This window comes from Thalassophryne amazonica, chromosome 6, assembly GCF_902500255.1.
Source record: "Thalassophryne amazonica chromosome 6, fThaAma1.1, whole genome shotgun sequence".
Taxonomy (NCBI): domain Eukaryota; kingdom Metazoa; phylum Chordata; class Actinopteri; order Batrachoidiformes; family Batrachoididae; genus Thalassophryne; species Thalassophryne amazonica.
In genome coordinates this window covers 125,448,797-125,467,544 of record NC_047108.1, presented here as the reverse complement: position 1 = coordinate 125,467,544, position 18,748 = coordinate 125,448,797, and the positions used below count along the sequence as shown (strand labels likewise).

At 41.0% G+C, this 18,748-nt stretch overlaps 1 long non-coding RNA gene across 1 annotated transcript; it reads left to right on the top strand.

Annotated features, from left to right (window-relative positions):
- The first annotated feature begins 1,014 nt into the window (after window positions 1–1,014).
- Window positions 1,015–10,002, top strand: LOC117513058. The gene is made up of 3 exons (XR_004561446.1): window positions 1,015–1,110; window positions 2,161–2,167; window positions 9,992–10,002. It is a non-coding gene; the product is annotated as an uncharacterized LOC117513058 (long non-coding RNA).
- Window positions 10,003–18,748: the final 8,746 nt, after the last annotated feature.

The following is an 18,748-nucleotide window of genomic DNA, read 5'->3' as shown; positions in this document are numbered from 1 at the left end:
TGCAGCTTCTGGTCTTCCCAAGTGGACTTCCAGGTAAGTACTAATGAAGACCTACTCTGCTTCACTTCTGACATCCGAGGTGATCAGGAGTGCACAAAGCAGAGCTAATTTATTAACTTGTGCAATTTGTGCCAAAGATAGAACATTTTGGCAAGTGGCTGAGCTTGTACCTAAATTTTTATTTAATTCAAATTGACTTGATTTTAGCAGTACCTGTACTGGTCCTGTGTATAAGACATTTATCTTTCAAATACATCCCCACTGCCTTAGACACCAAATCAGGGGTACTGCCCCCCTATCAAATGTTACAGCACTCTTAACAAAACCATACCTTTAACCCAGCCCCCTCCCCCCGGGGCAACAGATCTGGAAGACGACCTGGAAGAAGATGAAGATCAATCAATCAATCAACTTTTTTTTTATATAGCGCCAAATCACAACAAACAGTTGCCCCAAGGCGCTTTATATTGTAAGGCAAGGCCATACAACAATCATGAAAAACCCCAACGGTCAAAACGACCCCCTGTGAGCAAGCACTTGGCAACAGTGGGAAGGAAAAACTCCCTCTTAACAGGAAGAAACCTCCAGCAGAACCAGGCTCAGGGAGGGGCAGTCTTCTGCTGAGACTGGTTGGGGCTGAGGGAAAGAACCAGGAAAAAGACATGCTGTGGAGGGGGGCAGAGATCGATCACTAATGATTAAATGCGGAGTGATGCATACAGAGCAAAAAGAGAAAGAGAAAAGAGAAGATGAAGATGAAGACCAATGTGTTTTTATAGCCTCATTAAAATTTTGCGCTGCTAAGTGTCAACACATATAGGCCACAATTCTTTTTTGGAGATGAATTCTGTGTTTTTATTTTTTCTTTTATCAATTTTCTTAATTTTGATTCACTGATACACTGTGCAGATTCTTTCCATGATACACTGGGCAATGATGAATCCTTGCTGCTCTTAATCTGGTAATGAAGTACTGCTTACATCATTCTTGTTGTTGATTTAGGTATTACAATGAAGTAACCGTTCATACACCATTTGGGGTGCAGGATTATGGGGCTTTGTTTTGTCTCAAAAGGGGGAGTAGCTAGTGTGTCTATAATTTGATTTGCCTGTACATGGAGAGACTCTGACGTCACACATTTGCATTAATCTCTCAATATCATAACGTTGCAACTGAGAAAAGATGTTAAGAGCGATCGATGACCACTCCATCAGCACAGATAACCTGTATAATTTTATAGTTGTGTTTGCTTTGTTGTGGTTGTTCAGACAATTTCATGATGAATATTAAGAGATTCCCCCCTGACACTTGATGAGCTCCTTATTTTCACTGTTATTCTTGCCTTCGTAACCTTTATATTTGATCTTTTCCTCATATCATTTGTTATGGCAATGTAAACGATTGTCATTTATTGTTGGTTGAGTGCAACATTGTCCAGATTTATCCAACAGATTAATCTTTAGGGAAACTGTTGGGGAGGTAATTCAATTCACATTCAGTGATCCTATGAATTTAAAGATCAGTGACAGTTTGGACGTGACACCTTGATTGGTAGTTCCCTCTCACACCTTGGTGCTGCTGCCTTGTCAGTATGTTGTCAGACGAGTCTGGAAGGCTGGATAGCTTATGACGGGTAAGATCCCACCTTATAACCCCATAAGGGAGCATCAGGATGGGGTCAATTGATGGCTGCTGTGCCTACATGTTTGGCATAATATTGATTTGATTGGAATATTGGATCATACATGAGAATTGAATTATGGCAAAATGATCTTCTTTGTTGACATGACAGAGTCATGTCAAGAGGGGAGGTTGTTAGATAATATCTGTGTTAATTCCTTCTTTTATTTTATGTTATCAAGTATTTGCTTTTGTTATCTGTTTAGAAGTGCCTGTAACCTGGTTCAAATTTCAACAAGAAGAGTTAAGTTTCACTTCCATTACGCATGCACAAGTTTCAGATGTATGGAGGGCTTCCCTCTGTCTGTGGGGAGCCAGTAAGATTACAAGCTTTATTAGAAAACTAACCGGCAGTTTTATAAAAAAAAAAAAAACTATATGGATTTGAATCACATGCGATTACACCAGACATGATTGAACCCTCGTGCGCATGCGTGAGTTTTTTCACGCGTGTCGGTGACGTCATCCGCCTGTGGGCAGGCTTTGAGTGAGCACTGGTTCAGCCCTCTCGGCTGAAATCCTTTGTCTGAGACGCTGCTGGAGACCGCGCGCGTTGCTTTATCAAAATTTTTTCAGGACCTGTGAGGGATATCCGAGTGGACACTTTCGAGAAATTCTGCTGGTTTTCGGTGAAAATTTTAACGGCTGATGAGAGGTTGTGGAGTTTCTTTCGCTTTAAGGACAGCTCACAAAGCAGATCGGCGCGGCGCGGTCAGAGGTGGCGTCAGTCTGGCTGTTTCCAGCTGAAAACTTTCTAATTTAAGGCTCTGTTCACCCAGGTCATCATCAGAGTACAGAGAAGTTTCAGAAGAAGTCGGATTGAGGAGTTTATGCGGACATTCCACTGTTAAAGGAGATTTTGATTTTGATTTTTTTAATGAAAGATGTGCGGACGGATTCGCGTCCTCCGTGTTGATAACCATTTATAAAATCCAGGCGGCTTTTGGTGGCTTTCAGTTGAGTGAGTATCTGAGAAATTGTTTAACAGCAGGGCATGTTCCAACTTGTCCTTAAGGCTTCCAACGGAGGTGTTTTTCCTGTGGCGGGCGCGCCGCGTCGGCTCGTAGCCACAGACCTCGTATATAAGAATCAGTAAATGAGGACAGTCTGTGTGCACTGTTTCCCTGTATATCGTTCTGAGCTACTGAGCCAAGCATGGGTGGAGCTCCAGAAAAAAAAAGACTTTTGCTGAGTGGTGTGCCTGCTCAAGAGGACCTGAAAGCGCAACATAACTAAAATTCTTCTTACTATTATTATTATTTTTATTCTCATTCTTATTATTACCCTCTCACCACACAATGTAGACATACTCATATTTTTGAAAAAGAATTTGAAGTTATAAACTCAGGTGTGTTTTTCTGTATTTCCTTTTTAAATTATGCTTTTATGATGTCCAAGGCTATTTTTTTTATTAGTACTGACACAACTGAATATTAAGCATTTTAATTAAAAATATGTTCTTTATTATTATTATTATTATTTTATTCAAGAAAAAGTTCCTTGTTTTCATTGTTAATTGAATTTTTTTTTAATGGAAAGCAATTCTATCAGTGGGGCGGCATGGTGGCTTTATATAGTACTTTATATGCACTATTTTGTCTGCAATCCACCATATCAGGTCATCTGTGATCAATACTTTGGACCTGATGTCAGTGTGTTGTCTCTCATCCAGGCTGCTGACATCTGCCTATATCGTGCTGATTTCACTTTTGATTTTCCTCATCCCACCATGCCTAACATTGTCTACATTGGTGGGTTTCAGGCAAAACCCCCAAAGCCTCTTCCATCAGACTTAGAGGAGTTTGTGCAGAGTTCTGGAGAACATGGAGTGATTGTCATGACTCTCGGGACCCTGCTCGGTGACCTCAGCCCTGAGATATCAGAAATATTTGTCTCAGCATTTGCCAGCCTCCCACAGAAGGTCATTTGGCGACACACTGGAAGTATACCTGCCACTTTAGGAAACAATACCATTCTGGTTGATTGGCTCCCTCAAAACGATCTTCTAGGCCACCCTCAAACCAGGGTTTTTGTTACACACGGGGGTACGAATGGACTTTACGAGGCCATCTACCATGGTGTACCAGTCCTGGGAGTTCCTCTCATCTTTGACCAACATGATAACATGGTGCGCATGACAACAAGGAAAGTGGCTGAAGTAGTTGATGTGACAAACTTGGATGTTGAGTCTTTAAAAAGGACTCTTAAAAATATTTTAGACCTTGAAAAGCCCTACCGACAGAATATGCAGAAACTATCCCAGATTCATCGTGACACACCACTAAAACCAATAGACAGCGCCGTTTTTTGGATAGAGTACGTCATGAGGCACAAGGGTGCAGCACATCTGCACACGGAGTCCTACAAGTTGCCGTGGTATACCTATCACTGTGTAGATGTGGTGGTATTCCTTCTAGCATGTGGATTGGTGATTGTTATGCTGGTTGTGATCAGCTGTAGGTTTCTGATTCGATGTTTGTTAAAGTTAAAAAAGTCCAAATCTAAGTCTAAAAGAGAATAAACGAGATGACAAAATGAGAATTTTGCTCAAAGCAGGATAAACAAAAGCCGTTAAATACGGTTGTCACCAATTTCTAAATGTAAACCAAATTCAAATCTCTTTAATTGTTAGGTGTAACATATCTGCAGTGTTCTTAGGCAGCATAAGGACTTCAATAGTTCCCTCTCAGCTAACAGCTAAAGCGCACTGTTGTCATCATATCTGTCCTCCTGTCTGTCTTTGTGTCTGTCTGTCTATGTGATGATATAAACACATTATGGATTCAGGGTTGTCCATCATTTTTATGTCAGTGATGCATCTGAGGAAGTGCTCAAGGCCTACTGGTGATTGGTCACACTGACATCATTTCTGGTGCAGATGTTTGCCATTTTACTGCCAGTGATGCATCTTGGAACAGACCAGAAGCTTATTGAAGATTGAGCTGTTTTTTTTTTTTTTTGGGGGGGGGAAAAATAAACTTTGTCAGTGCCTACATACGGTGCAGCTGGAAAGTATTCACACCGCTTCACTTTTTCCACATTTTGTTATGTTACAGCTTTATTCCAAAATGCAATAAATTCATTTCCTCCCTCCCCCAAAAAATTCTACTCACAAACAACAATAACACCAAACAAATAATTGGGAGGAAGGTAAAATAGTTCAGTAAAAATATTTAAAATTCAGTGTTCAGAGATTTGTTTCAGTAAAATAAAATTGATCAAAAACATATTTGTGACTGAAGTCACACAGATGTCATATGATGAAGTTATACATAGTGCAGCGTTTTGGTTTGATGAGGAACTGGATGAGCGCTGATGTGCGTCTTTGTGTGTACAAGCAGAGAGCACGCACATCATTAACCTGGCATGATAAGGTGAATCTGAACATTGTTCAGGGACCCTTCACACATAGTGCGGTTTTTGTAGAATTGTGCATGAAGCAGGAATCGTATGCAAAACGTGTAAAATCGTTGCTGCTTCCAACACCTTGTACTCTTGTTGCTATAACTATTTGCGCACACCAGCAGCTGAAAGACAGTGTGCGCTGTGCGAGCCCATTGAACCCTCTTGCGGCAGGTGTTGGCCAAATTACAGGTGACAAATCAAATCAAATCAATTTTATTTATATAGCGCCAAATCACAACAACAGTTGCCCCAAGGCGCAAGGTGACACACATGAACATCTAACACCACTCGCTTGGCACTTAGAAAATGTGTGGCCATTCATACTATCATCATGAAAAGATTCAGCAGACAATCACTGTCAAGCTGGATGTGAAATTTGTCTAAGTGCCCCACGAGTGTGGAGTTGCAAAAGCAACGCACATGTGGTTCATGTGTCTCGCATTTGTGCGTGTCTGTCGCCCCCCCACCCCCCCAACACATAAATGCATATATGTACTTACAGATCTGATCACATGGGAGCCGGACAGTGAGGTCTGATTGCACACAGCACAGGGAGGAGCCTGTCAGCTGATCACAACACACTGACAGGTGGGTGACGGCTCAGTGCACACATTACACACACAGACACCACCGCCAGGACAGGTATAGAAATAATTATGACAATAATTACATAACAAGTAACAATAATGAATGACCACATAACACAGAGAGTGACACGTTGGTCTGGGCACTGAACGGACAGGGGGTGCTTCCATGTTTGGAAGAACATGAACGGACAACATTCCTCTGTGAGGTGCGTGTCTCTATAAAATATTAGAACATTATTTGCCTGTGCGCCGGACTGCAGTGGCTGCACACAGCGCACCTTCTCTTTGTTGATTTTTGATTTCAGGCATTTTTCCACACTGATTACAGGCCAGCAATGGTAGCACAGTGGTAACGTTTCCACCTGGTAATCAGAGCTTATGGGTTTGGATCCCGTGACACTTTTTTTTTTATCAGGCTTATTTAACCACAGCGTTCTGTATTACGTCCCCTTTTATGTATTATTTACATCAACCCAGTGATATTCACGAATTATACAGCTGGTTTTATTTTATTATTCTCCACATCAGCGGTATGATGTGGTGCAGCTGCTCGCACTGTGTTCCTGCTCGAAAGACACCATCACACTGGGATCATGCACACCTGCCCGTCAGCGCAATGTTTTCGTGGTTCGCTCATATGAGCTGTGTCACCTTGAGTCGCCTTGAGTTGTACTTATTCATACTATGTGTGAAGGGGCCCTCAATATATATCACAGGAAATAAAAATAATCAAAAACAAAAAACTCTGCAATCAACTTAAGACCAAACGTCTGATGGTCTACAGTGGATTTTTTATTTGACATTTTTTGTTTGTTATTAAAGTAGTATAGACCCTAGGCCTGAACATGACAACTGTATGAGTTGTAAGACAGCAGTGACACTTGGACTGCGCTGTTTTGTGCCAGATGTGAGAGAAGGTGCATGACTTTAAAATCAGTGGTGGGCACAGATAACCAAAAAATTAACTTCGATAACAGATAATCAGATAACTTAAAAGTTATCTTTGATAAACATAAACCGATAAACCACCCAAAAATGTATCGGAAGTTACAGATAACCGATAACTGATAAATTCCAGTATTGTCTCTGGTACACTTGCAACTACTAACAAGCTGATTTTGAGTTGTAACACCACGATCACTTTTGGAAGCATTAAAAGGGATGACAGTAGAGGTGGGCGGATCGATCCTAATATCGATACCAATGCTGGTATTGATATTGAATGATCCTCGTGTAAAAAGATCGATACTCAAGCTTTTTTTCTCTCCTGCACACTGACTGCTGTGCACACAGATTCATCAAAGTCTACTTTCTGTCTGTAAGAGCAGCGCTGCGCTGTGTCACACAACACGGAGCAGCGCACCCTCCCCCCTCTGGTCTTTTGTTGTCGCGCCATCACGTGGTTTAGCAGTGCCAGCCAACAGTCATGCAGGTAGGATCAGCCTGGCCCGCCCACTCAGCGCTCTCCTCGAGTCAGCCCTCTACCTGAGATTTTGTTTTAAGTTGTGTTGAGTGATATTTTTTAAACAAAATTGTTGATTGTGATAAGGTATTTTGTTGTCACGTACAATGTTTGGCGAAATTCCATCCTAGGTCTTTTGGATCCTTTGTATTTATGAAGCTTTGTATATATGAAAAAATATCGGTATCGGCGATCCTGGTCCTGTATTTACTTGGTATCGGATCAATACAAAATTCTTGGTATCGCCCACCTCCAGACGATAGACCCAAACAATGAGTCAGCACTTCTGTCTTTGAGCATTCTGCCCACTGCTGGAAGCTCCTGTTTACTACATGGCTTCCAGTACAGATGCAAGCTGAGAAGAGCTATGAAGCTCAACTCTCTCCTCAATCATAATGATGCCGTGAGGCGGAGGAGGTCTTGGAAAATAAAGCAATGCTGAGTTATGGTTTGGTGTATAAATAAAATGAACACGATAGAATAACTGTCAATTCTGTCATTTGTACAAAGTTAAAATATAACATATATCTTTTAATGTTGAATAATGCACTAATTCTGAAGTTTTGTAAAAACAGACAGATCACAAAGGATTCTGGGTAAAATGTGCCTCGGCTAACACTGATTGGTTTGACTCATATATTATGTAAACCAACACGTTAATGTGAGGTGTGTCATGTGTTGGTGTTTACAGATAAATGTGCTTTTGTAAAACATTCCATTTTTTTATTTGTAAAAAAAAGGCATTAAAAAAAAAAGCCAAGTTGTAATTAGATAACCCTCTGATGTAACCTGTGTCAAAAATAAATAATAGAACACTGTCATGATCTACTGGTGCCAGACGTTCAGTAAGCTGGGTTTACACTGTGCGAGTTTTGCCCCTTTTTCAGATGATTTTTCATTCATGCGAGAATTTTTTGGATTACACCGAGTTTCAGGTTAATTGCGCGTCCTACATCATGTAGTATACATGGAGTAACGAGCTGTGTTTAACATCTCACGACCACCTCCTGATCGGCGATCGTATGGTCGAATGAAAATCAAACCTGTTTGATATTCTGGTCGGCCGTCGTGAGGGTATCCCGCTGCTGAAGAGCTGCAAGCATCCAACCGCTTGCACTGGGTCTGTCTTGTAATGTTTTTTTTGTTGTTGTTTTGTTTTGTTTTTTAAACTTTGATGTCTCCAATCAAGAGTTTTTGTAAATTAAGTTTGAAAAAAAGCTTACGTTTTGCTTCTGGAAACACGAGTCCAACGTGTGGTTTTTGAACCCACAATGTGTGTGAGAACATAAATCGGGTGCCCGTGAACTTTTACACCGTGTGGTTCTGTGGTACAGTTTGAACTGAAACTGAGTACATCGATTAAAAATATCATACAGTGTCTGCCCAGCTTCAGTTTAAATACTGCCATGAACACTACTGGCCAGTAGATGGCAGTAGAGACTGTGAAAACTTGCCAAACAAAAATTCCAGATAATCCGTGTCTGCTACATTTAAGATGCTTGGAATTTAACAAACGCAAACACAATAACATGTCTATAAACCCAGAGAATATATTCACAAGAGTTTTAGGCACTAGAGTTTAATGCTGTTGTCCATGGAGCCTGATCAGAGTGTCTGAAATGCATTTGTCCTGTCATGAACGTACTGAGATTACCCTATCCTACCCATAATGCACTGCTGGACACAGCGTGTGCTCACTAAAACCTTAAAAATTAGCACATTACTTTAACACTAAAACATATATCTGATATTTTCACTTTATAAAACTGCAGACGTGACAGTAATTTTAAATAACTTGTCCAAAATTAGTGTTATGTGTCGGACGCAGCTCGGAGAACCGACCAGCGTTTGAAGGACCCAGTATGAAATAAGCAGAGCACGGTACAAAGGCTAACTGAATTTAATACATAACAGTGAAAATATAATAACAAAAAGGTGCGGCCTGGCGTGGTGCGCTCCCAGCAGCGCTAACGGTCCAGAGCCAGAAGCTGTTTCGGACCCAAGGACCCCGCCGACACCCCCCAGGTGGCCGCAACAACCGAGTCTGTGAAAGAAGGAACCATTATGTGAGTCCACACTCTACACACAGAACACTTAAAGGTGTACAAACAGCAAACACTTCCTGGCTTGATTACTGATCAGCTTCCTAACCTGCAGGCATGGAACATCCAGTTCACAAAACTCCACTGCAGTGGAAGCTGATACATGACTAACAAACAGCTCAATACAATAAGGTGTGAGGGACACCACATTTACTGACTGTATAACTGTTAGTCACAAAATCTAACGTACCTCAGGAAGTGTGCTGACGAGCGTGAGACCTCACCCCCTCCTCTTTCACAGACTGTGCATCAAACCTGGACGTTCTCAGCATCCGCTGCTGATGAGATGGCTCCCGAGACGACGATCTCACCCGTCTGGTCACAAGGTCGAGTCTCTGGCAAATACACACTGTGCACTCCAGTCTTAAATGCCAACATGTTCCAATCCATCCAGATGCACCACAGCTGTGAGTCCTGACGAGTCGCAGGTGATCAGGGTGAGGTCCTGACAGCCTCAGCAACACAGCCACTCAGTCCCAAATGCACGCCACCTGGGAGGAAACCAAAAGACAAACAAACCGGCAGCCAGGCCCCCCCAGCCATATAACAATTAGTTTGGTTAAAATTTCAACCATAAGTTAAAAATGTATGCCTCTGGATGACTTGGGTGATATTGCCAGTGTATCAGTATGGGATTAAAAGATTTTCCTTCTGTGACCAGTTTCCTCCTGCAGAGAATAGAGCAGTTTCTTCTAGAAGCAGCTCTCTTCTGTTTGCAGAGTAGAACTACACATCTGCTATGAAACTTTTAACAGGTAGCTGCTCAACTGATTTTAAATTTTAAAAATGTTTGTAGCTGTTTACTACGTTAATGGTCTAAAAATTATCAGATGAAAATTTATCGGAAGATAATTAGTCCAATAATGGTTTTTAAAGTTATCTAAATAGATAATCCGATAATGAAAACATTATCTTCGATAACACTATGTAAGACAATTTTTGTTCTTGGCTTCTAAGTGTTATATTTTAACTGCTTATGTCTAAAGTCTATGGAAAAATGACTACATTCAGCACAAACTTTGATTTAATTTTTTTTTAACATTCTAGAAAGTTCTAAAAGTTTCTTGAAATTTCTAGATAATTCTGGAAACCTCTAGAAAATTCTGGACAGTTCTAGCAGTTAAAGAATATTCTAGAAGACTACTCAGTAGTAGTGAAGGCGAATCGAGAATATTCTTGAAAACAGACAAATTTCAAAATATCAATGTCCTGATCACAGAAGCAAAGTTTCTGTGGAATAACAGCTATTTTCTATTTATTTAAGGCATAACAGGTTAGGAAAACACACTGTGTACCCAGGAACAAAACAAAAATAAAAATTTGTTACATAGGGTAATTATCAGATTATCGGAACTGTGCCCAGGCTGCATTAGACAAGCTGTCAATCACCTGTCAGTCAAACTGACAGCTTTCTGCTATGAGCCATCATCACTCAAAACTAACGTGTCTTCAGGTGAGGTTTGTAAGAAAAAGACTGTCTCATTTGGATAAAATCACTCCTCCCTTTGCACATCTGTTTTTCTTCATGGTTTGGTGGGAGGGACTAAGACACAATGGAAAAAAGCAAGTGATGGACAGAAGGTGGATTCCAAAGTTCTCCACTGCTTCCACTGTTGCTATGATTTCTTCACCTCTTTGTGTTCGCTGCTTTCAATTAAGAATTTATGAATGAGGCGAGGATGCAAGGAAACAACATGAGGAGAGAGGATAAGCTGAAAGGTATCACCTGATGCAGTATCCACGTCTGATGACAGCGGCACTATTCCAACTGGACTAACTGCTCTTCAAGGACTTATGTATCCCCTCTGCAAAATGTCAAAATGTGAAATAAAAGTCTTTGCATGATGATGTTTAAAAACAGGCATCTCCAGATCAGTCATTGGATGTATGTTGTGACTTTAAACCAGTTTTGCTTTTGTCTCTTGAAAATGATTTAATAATCTGTATAATGTGACTTTACTCGTGATAAATACACCAATAAATAATAAAAATCTATGGTATAAAAATAACCGTAATTGAAATTTTTGCTCCAAAAAGAAGTCAATAAATAATTCACTTAACTGTAAGTTGTGCTTGTCAAGAGAAATTCTGCCAACCCAAAATAAAAATCATAGACTTCTGACAATTATGAATTGTTTTTTTTTTTCTTACTGAATTTTGAGTTTTGCATGGAAATGTCTAGGAGAGATGGCAGTAGAGTTTCTAACCAGATTGTTTAATAAAATCTTGGAAAGTGAGAGGATGCCTGAGGAGTGGAGACGAAGTGTGCTGGTTCCTATTTTCAAGAACAAGGGTGATGTGCAGAGCTGCAGTAACTACAGAGGCATAAAGCTGATCAGCCACAGCATGAAGTTATGGGAAAGAGTAGTAGAAGCTAGGCTTAGAAAACAGGTGAAGATCTGTGAGCAGCAATATGGTTTCATGCCGAGAAAGAGCACTACAGATGCAATGTTTGCTCTGACAATACTGTTGGAAAAGTACAGAGAAGGACAGAAAGAGTTACAATGTGTGTTTGTGGACTTTGAAAAAGCTTATGCTAGGGTGCCAAGAGAAGAGTTGTGGCATTGTATGAGGAAGTCTGGAGTGGCAGAGAAGTATGTTAGGGTAGTGCAGGACATGTACAAGAATAGTGTGACAGCAGTGAGATGCGCAGTCGGAATGACAGACTCATTCAAGGTGGAGGTGGGATTACACCAAGGATCAGCTCTGAGTCCTTTCTTGTTTGCAGTGGTGATGGACAGTTTAACAGATGAGATCAGACAGGAGTCCCCATGGACTATGATGTTTGCAGATGACATTGTGATCTGTAGTGAGAGTAGAGAGCAAGTTGAGTCTAGTCTGGAGAAGTGGAGATATGCTTTGGAGAGAAGGGGAATGAAAGTCAGTAGAAGCAAGACTGAGTACATGTGTGTGAATGAGAGGGAGCCCAGTGGAATAGTGCAGTTACAAGGAGTAGAAGTGGTGAAAGTAGATGAGTTTAAATATTTGGGGTCAACTGTTCAAAGTAATGGAGAGTGTGGTAGAGAGGTGAAGAAGAGAGTGCAGGCAGGGTGGAGTGGGTGGAGAAAGGTGGCAGGAGTGATTTGTGACTGAAGAATATCAGCAAGAGTGAAGGGGAAAGTTTACAAAACAGTAGTGAGACCAGCTATGTTGTATGGTTTAGAGACAGTGGCACTAACAAAAAGACAGGAGGCAGAGCTGGAGGTGGCAGAGCTGAAGATGTTGAGATTCTCTTTGGGAGTGACAAGAATGGACAAGATTAGGAATGAACATATCAGAGGGACAGCTCAGGTGGGACGGTTTGGAGACAAAATCAGAGAGGCGAGATTGAGATGGTTTGGACATGTGCAGAGGAGGGACCCAGGGTATATAGGGAGAAGGATACTGAGGATGGAGCCACCAGGCAGGAGGAGAAGAGGGAGACCAAAGAGGAGGTTCATGGATGTGCTGAGAGAGGACATGCAGGTGGTTGGTGTGACAGAGGAAGATACAGAGGACAGGGTGAGATGGAAACGATTGATCTGCTGTGGCGACCCCTAACGGGAACAGCCGAAAGACAAAGAAGAAGAGGAAGACGACTGAATTTTGAGTTTCAAGTAGGAAATGTACAGCTGCCCTGAAATTCTCACATTACTCGCTAGATGGCGACAAAAGCTGCTCAGCTGTGCAGTAAGGTCTTAACAGTTTATTCATGTGAGAAGTAAACTTTTGCAAAAAAAATAAAAATAAAATAAAATAAGAATGGGTGACAGCCAATAGTCAACCGACAGTTGTGTTTCTTGCCCTTATGGGCAACTTACTCGTAATAATTCCTCACGCACAGGGGGAACGTAAAATAGCTATGCAAAATAAATGACTGTTGTGAAACACATGAAAGGGTACCGCTGCCACACCAACTTAAAAAAGTTTAGTCTCATTTCATAATGTGAATTTCTCACCTTTTAACACGAAACGTTATGACAAAGTTACCATAATAAACTTAACATATTATTTTATAACTTGCTGAGTTTGCATGTTTTGATAACCTGATATTATAACATGATACTGAACAATTTTTGTTTTCTTTTATGGCAGTTTTACAGTTCCAGACTAACAGACAGACTGTATCAACAAAAGTAATGAATAGTGGATTTGCACCAACGTTACACGACAAGAAATCAGTGTGATCATGGAGGACACACAAAAATGGCCTATTGTGTTAACACACCAAAGGTCACTAAGGATCCAAGACATCGACACATGCTAATTTCCGTACATATGTCTTATCTGCTGTAGATAAGCACTATAAACTTACTCCATCTCCTGAAGTTGATTGCATAGATGTTAGAACACAGACAGACTGAAAAACAGTTGTTTTTTCCCCCCAAAAGCCATAAGCATCCTGAACTCACAAGTGCATTGACGCTTGAGTCTAACCCCGAGACTTTCTCTACTCACTTACTGTGAAATACATGACTGTGCAATATCTGTATCCCCAACTCTCTCTGTCCAATATCTATATTTCATTGCATATGATCAATACTACTGTGCACATCCAATTAATAACATGCAATATGTCACACTGCATATAAACACATATTCAGACTTGAAAATCCATAGTATTCTTTTTTCTGCAATTGTATATAAATCTCAGACAGTGCACCTTATCCCCCCTTCCTGTATCATTGTTTTATATGTTTGCACTGAGAAGGAGTTACTTTTAATCTCATTGTACATGCATTTTGTGTCAATAAAGGCATTCTTTTCTATTCTATTCTAAGATATCAATCAATCAATCAACTTTTTTCTTATATAGCGCCAAATCACAACAAACAGTTGCCCCAAGGCGCTCCATATTGTAAGGCAAGGCCATACAATAATTATGAAAAACCCCAACGGTCAAAACGACCCCCTATGAGCAAGCACTTGGCAACAGTGGGAAGGAAAAACTCCCTTTTAACAGGAAGAAACCTCCAGCAGAACCAGGCTCAGGGAGGGGCAGTCTTCTGCTGAGACTGGTTGGGGCTGAGGGAAAAAACCAGGAAAAAGACATGCTGTGGAGGGGGGCAGAGATCGATCACTAATGATTAAATGCAGAGTGATGCATACGGAGCAAAAAGAGAAAGAAACAGTGCATCATGGGAACCCCCCCACAATCTACGTCTAAAGCAGCATAACCAAGGGATGGTCCAGGGTCACCCGATCCAGCCCTAACTATAAGCCTTAGCGAAAAGGAAAGTTTTAAGCCTAATCTTAAAAGTAGAGAGGGTGTCTGTCTCCATGATCTGAATTGGGAGCTGGTTCCACAGGAGAGGAGCCTGAAAGCTGAAGGCTCTGCCTCCCATTCTACTCTTACAAACCCTAGGAACTACAAGTAAGCCCGCAGTCTGAGAGCGAAGCGCTCTAATGGGGTAATATGGTACTACGAGGTCCCTAAGATAAGATGGGACCTGATTATTCAAAACCTTATAAGTAAGAAGAAGAATTTTAAATTCTATTCTAGAATTAACAGGAAGCCAATGAAGAGAGGCCAACACGGGTGAGATATGCTCTCTCCTGCTAGTCCCCGTCAGTACTCTAGCTGCAGCATTCTGAACCAACTGAAGGCTTTTTAGGGAACTTTTAGGACAACCTGATAATAATGAATTACAATAGTCCAGCCTAGAGGAAATAAATGCGTGAATTAGTTTTTCAGCATCACTCTGAGACAAGACCTTTCTGATTTTAGAGATATTGCGTAAATGCAAAAAGGCAGTCCTACATATTTGTTTAATATGTTTACACAGAGACTGCTACCTGCTGCTTTGGACTTGAATTAACAGTCTTTTTCAAGACTTTTTTTTACCTTTTTACCTTTTTTTTTTTTACTTTTTTACTGTGCTCCAACGCCTAAGGAAGACCTCTAACGGTCGAAACATCGCGACGGAGCACTTTTATCAGCTAACTTTCATCAGTGTTGGCAAGCTAACTAGCTTGCTAACGCTTTCGTTTTTATTTTTTTTATTTTATTTTATTTTATTTTTTTCTCTTTTAGCACTGTTGTCGTGCGTTATCTGTGCTGCTCCACAGCGTGTTTAGTTGATTTTTATTTTATTTTAGCACCGTTGTCGTGCGTTCGCTGTTGTTGTGCGTTCGCTGTTGTTGTGCGTTCCCTGTGCTGCTTCATGGCCTGTTTGGTGCCTTGATTGGGGCACTCCTTCTGCTGAATCACCTTTAAATTATTTACACATTATTCACTTCGTGTGTTTTTAGGAATCCGCTAGGTTGCGTAGCTACTAGCTCTTAGCCGATTTAGCATGGCGGCTTCTCCTGTCTCTCCCGCACTTTTCTGCTCTGGGTGTGAAATGTTTAGTTATTCCTCGGCCTCCTTTAGCAGTAACGGTACTTGTAATAAGTGCAGCTTATTCGTAGCTTTGGAGGCCAGGCTGGGCGAATTGGAGACTCGGCTCCGCACCGTGGAAAATTCTACAGCTAGCCAGGCCCCTGTAGTCGGTGCGGACCAAGGTAGCTTAGCCGCCGCTAGTTCCCCCCTGGCAGATCCCGGGCAGTCGGGAAAGCAGGCTGACTGGGTGACTGTGAGGAGGAAGCGTAGCCCTAAACAGAAGCCCCGTGTACACCGTCAACCCGTTCACATCTCTAACCGTTTTTCCCCACTCGACGACACACTCGCCGAGGATCAGACTCTGGTTATTGGCGACTCTGTTTTGAGAAATGTGAAGTTAGCGACACCAGCAACCATTGTCAATTGTCTTCCGGGGGCCAGAGCAGGCGACATCGAAGGACATTTGAAATTGCTGGCTAAGGCTAAGCGTAAATTTGGTAAGATTGTAATTCACGTCGGCAGTAATGACACTCGGTTACGCCAATCGGAGGTCACTAAAATTAACATTGAATCGGTGTGTAACTTTGCAAAAACAGTGTCGGACTCTGTTGTTTTCTCTGGGCCCCTCCCCAATCGGACCGGGAGTGACATGTTTAGCCGCATGTTCTCCTTGAATTGCTGGCTGTCTGAGTGGTGTCCAAAAAATGAGGTGGGCTTCATTGATAATTGGCAAAGCTTCTGGGGAAAACCTGGTCTTGTTAGGAGAGACGGCATCCATCCCACTTTAGATGGAGCAGCTCTCATTTCTAGAAATCTGGCCAATTTTCTTGGATCCTCCAAACTGTGACTGTCCAGCGTTGGGACCAGGAGGCAGAGCTGTGGTCTTATACACCTCTCTGCAGCTTCTCTCCCCCTGCCATCCCCTCGTTGCCCCATCCCCGTAGAGACGGTGCCTGCTCCCAGACCACCAATAACCAGCAAAAATCTATTTAAGCATAAAAATTCAAAAAGAAAAAATAATATAGCACCTTCAATTGCACCACAGACTAAAACAGTTAAATGTGGTCTATTAAACATTAGGTCTCTCTCTTCTAAGTCCCTGTTGGTAAATGATATAATAATTGATCAACGTATTGATTTATTCTGCCTAACAGAAACCTGGTTACAGCAGGATGAATATGTTAGTTTAAATGAGTCAACACCCCCGAGTCACACTAACTGTCAGAATGCTCGTAGCACGGGCCGGGGCGGAGGATTAGCAGCAATCTTCCATTCCAGCTTATTAATTAATCAAAAACCCAGACAGAGCTTTAATTCATTTGAAAGCTTGTCTCTTAGTCTTGTCCATCCAAATTGGAAGTCCCAAAAACCAGTTTTATTTGTTATTATCTATCGTCCACCTGGTCGTTACTGTGAGTTTCTCTGTGAATTTTCAGACCTTTTGTCTGACTTAGTGCTTAGCTCAGATAAGATAATTATAGTGGGCGATTTTAATATCCACACAGATGCTGAGAATGACAGCCTCAACACTGCATTTAATCTATTATTAGACTCTATCGGCTTTGCTCAAAAAGTAAATGAGTCCACCCACCACTTTAATCATATCTTAGATCTTGTTCTGACTTATGGTATGGAAATAGAAGACTTAACAGTATTCCCTGAAAACTCCCTTCTGTCTGATCATTTTTTAATAACATTTACATTTACCCTGATGGACTACCCAGCAGTGGGGAATAAGTTTCATTACACTAGAAGTCTTTCAGAAAGCGCTGTAACTAGGTTTAAGGATATGATTCCTTCGTTATGTTCTCTAATGTCATATACCAACACAGTGCAGAGTAGCTACCTAAACTCTGTAAGGGAGATAGAGTATCTCGTCAATAGTTTTACATCCTCTTTGAAGACAACTTTGGATGCTGTAGCTCCTCTGAAAAAGAGAGCTTTAAATCAGAAGTGTCTGACTCCGTGGTATAACTCACAAACTCGTAGCTTAAAGCAGATAACCCGTAAGTTGGAGAGGAAATGGCGTCTCACTAATTTAGAAGATCTTCACTTAGCCTGGAAAAAGAGTTTGTTGCTCTATAAAAAAGCCCTCCGTAAAGCTAGGACATCTTTCTACTCATCACTAATTGAAGAAAATAAGAATAACCTCAGGTTTCTTTTCAGCACTGTAGCTAAGCTGACAAAGAGTCAGAGCTCTATTGAGCTGAGTATTCCATTAACATTAACTAGTAATGACTTCATGACTTTCTTTGCTAACAAAATTTTGACTATTAGAGAAAAAATTACTCATAACCATCCCAAAGATGTATCGTTATCTTTGGCTGCTTTCAGTGATGCCGGTATTTGGTTAGACTCTTTCTCTCCGGTTGTTCTGTCTGAGTTATTTTCATTGGTTGCTTCGTCCAAACCATCAACATGTCTATTAGACCCCATTCCTGCCAGGCTGCTCAAGGAAGTCCTACCATTATTTAATGCTTCAATCTTAAATATGATTAATCTATCTTTGTTAGTTGGTTATGTACCACAGGCCTTTAAGGTGGCAGTAATTAAACCATTACTTAAAAAGCCATCACTTGACCCAGCTATCTTAGCTAATTATAGGCCAATTTCCAACCTTCCTTTTCTCTCAAAGATTCTTGAGAGGGTAGTTGTAAAACAGCTAACTGATCACCTGCAGAGGAATGGTCTATTTGAAGAGTTTCAGTCAGGTTTTAGAATTCATCATAGTACAGAAACAGCATTAGTGAAGGTTACAAATTATCTTCTTATGGCTTCGGACAGTGGACTTATCTCTGTGCTTGTTCTGTTGGACCTCAGTGCTGCTTTTGATACTGTTGACCATAAAATTTTATTACAGAGATTAGAGCATGTCATAGGTATTAAAGGCACTGCGCTGCGGTGGTTTGAATCATATTTGTCTAATAGATTACAGTTTGTTCATGTAAATGGGGAATCTTCTTCATGGACTAAAGTTAATTATGGAGTTCCACAAGGTTCTGTGCTAGGACCAATTTTATTCACTTTATACATGCTTCCCTTAGGCAGTATTATTAGACGGTATTGCTTATTGCGCATATTAAACAAATATGTAGGACTGCTTTTTTGCATTTACGCAATATCTCTAAAATCAGAAAGGTCTTGTCTCAGAGTGATGCTGAAAAACTAATTCATGCATTTATTTCCTCTAGGCTGGACTATTGTAATTCAT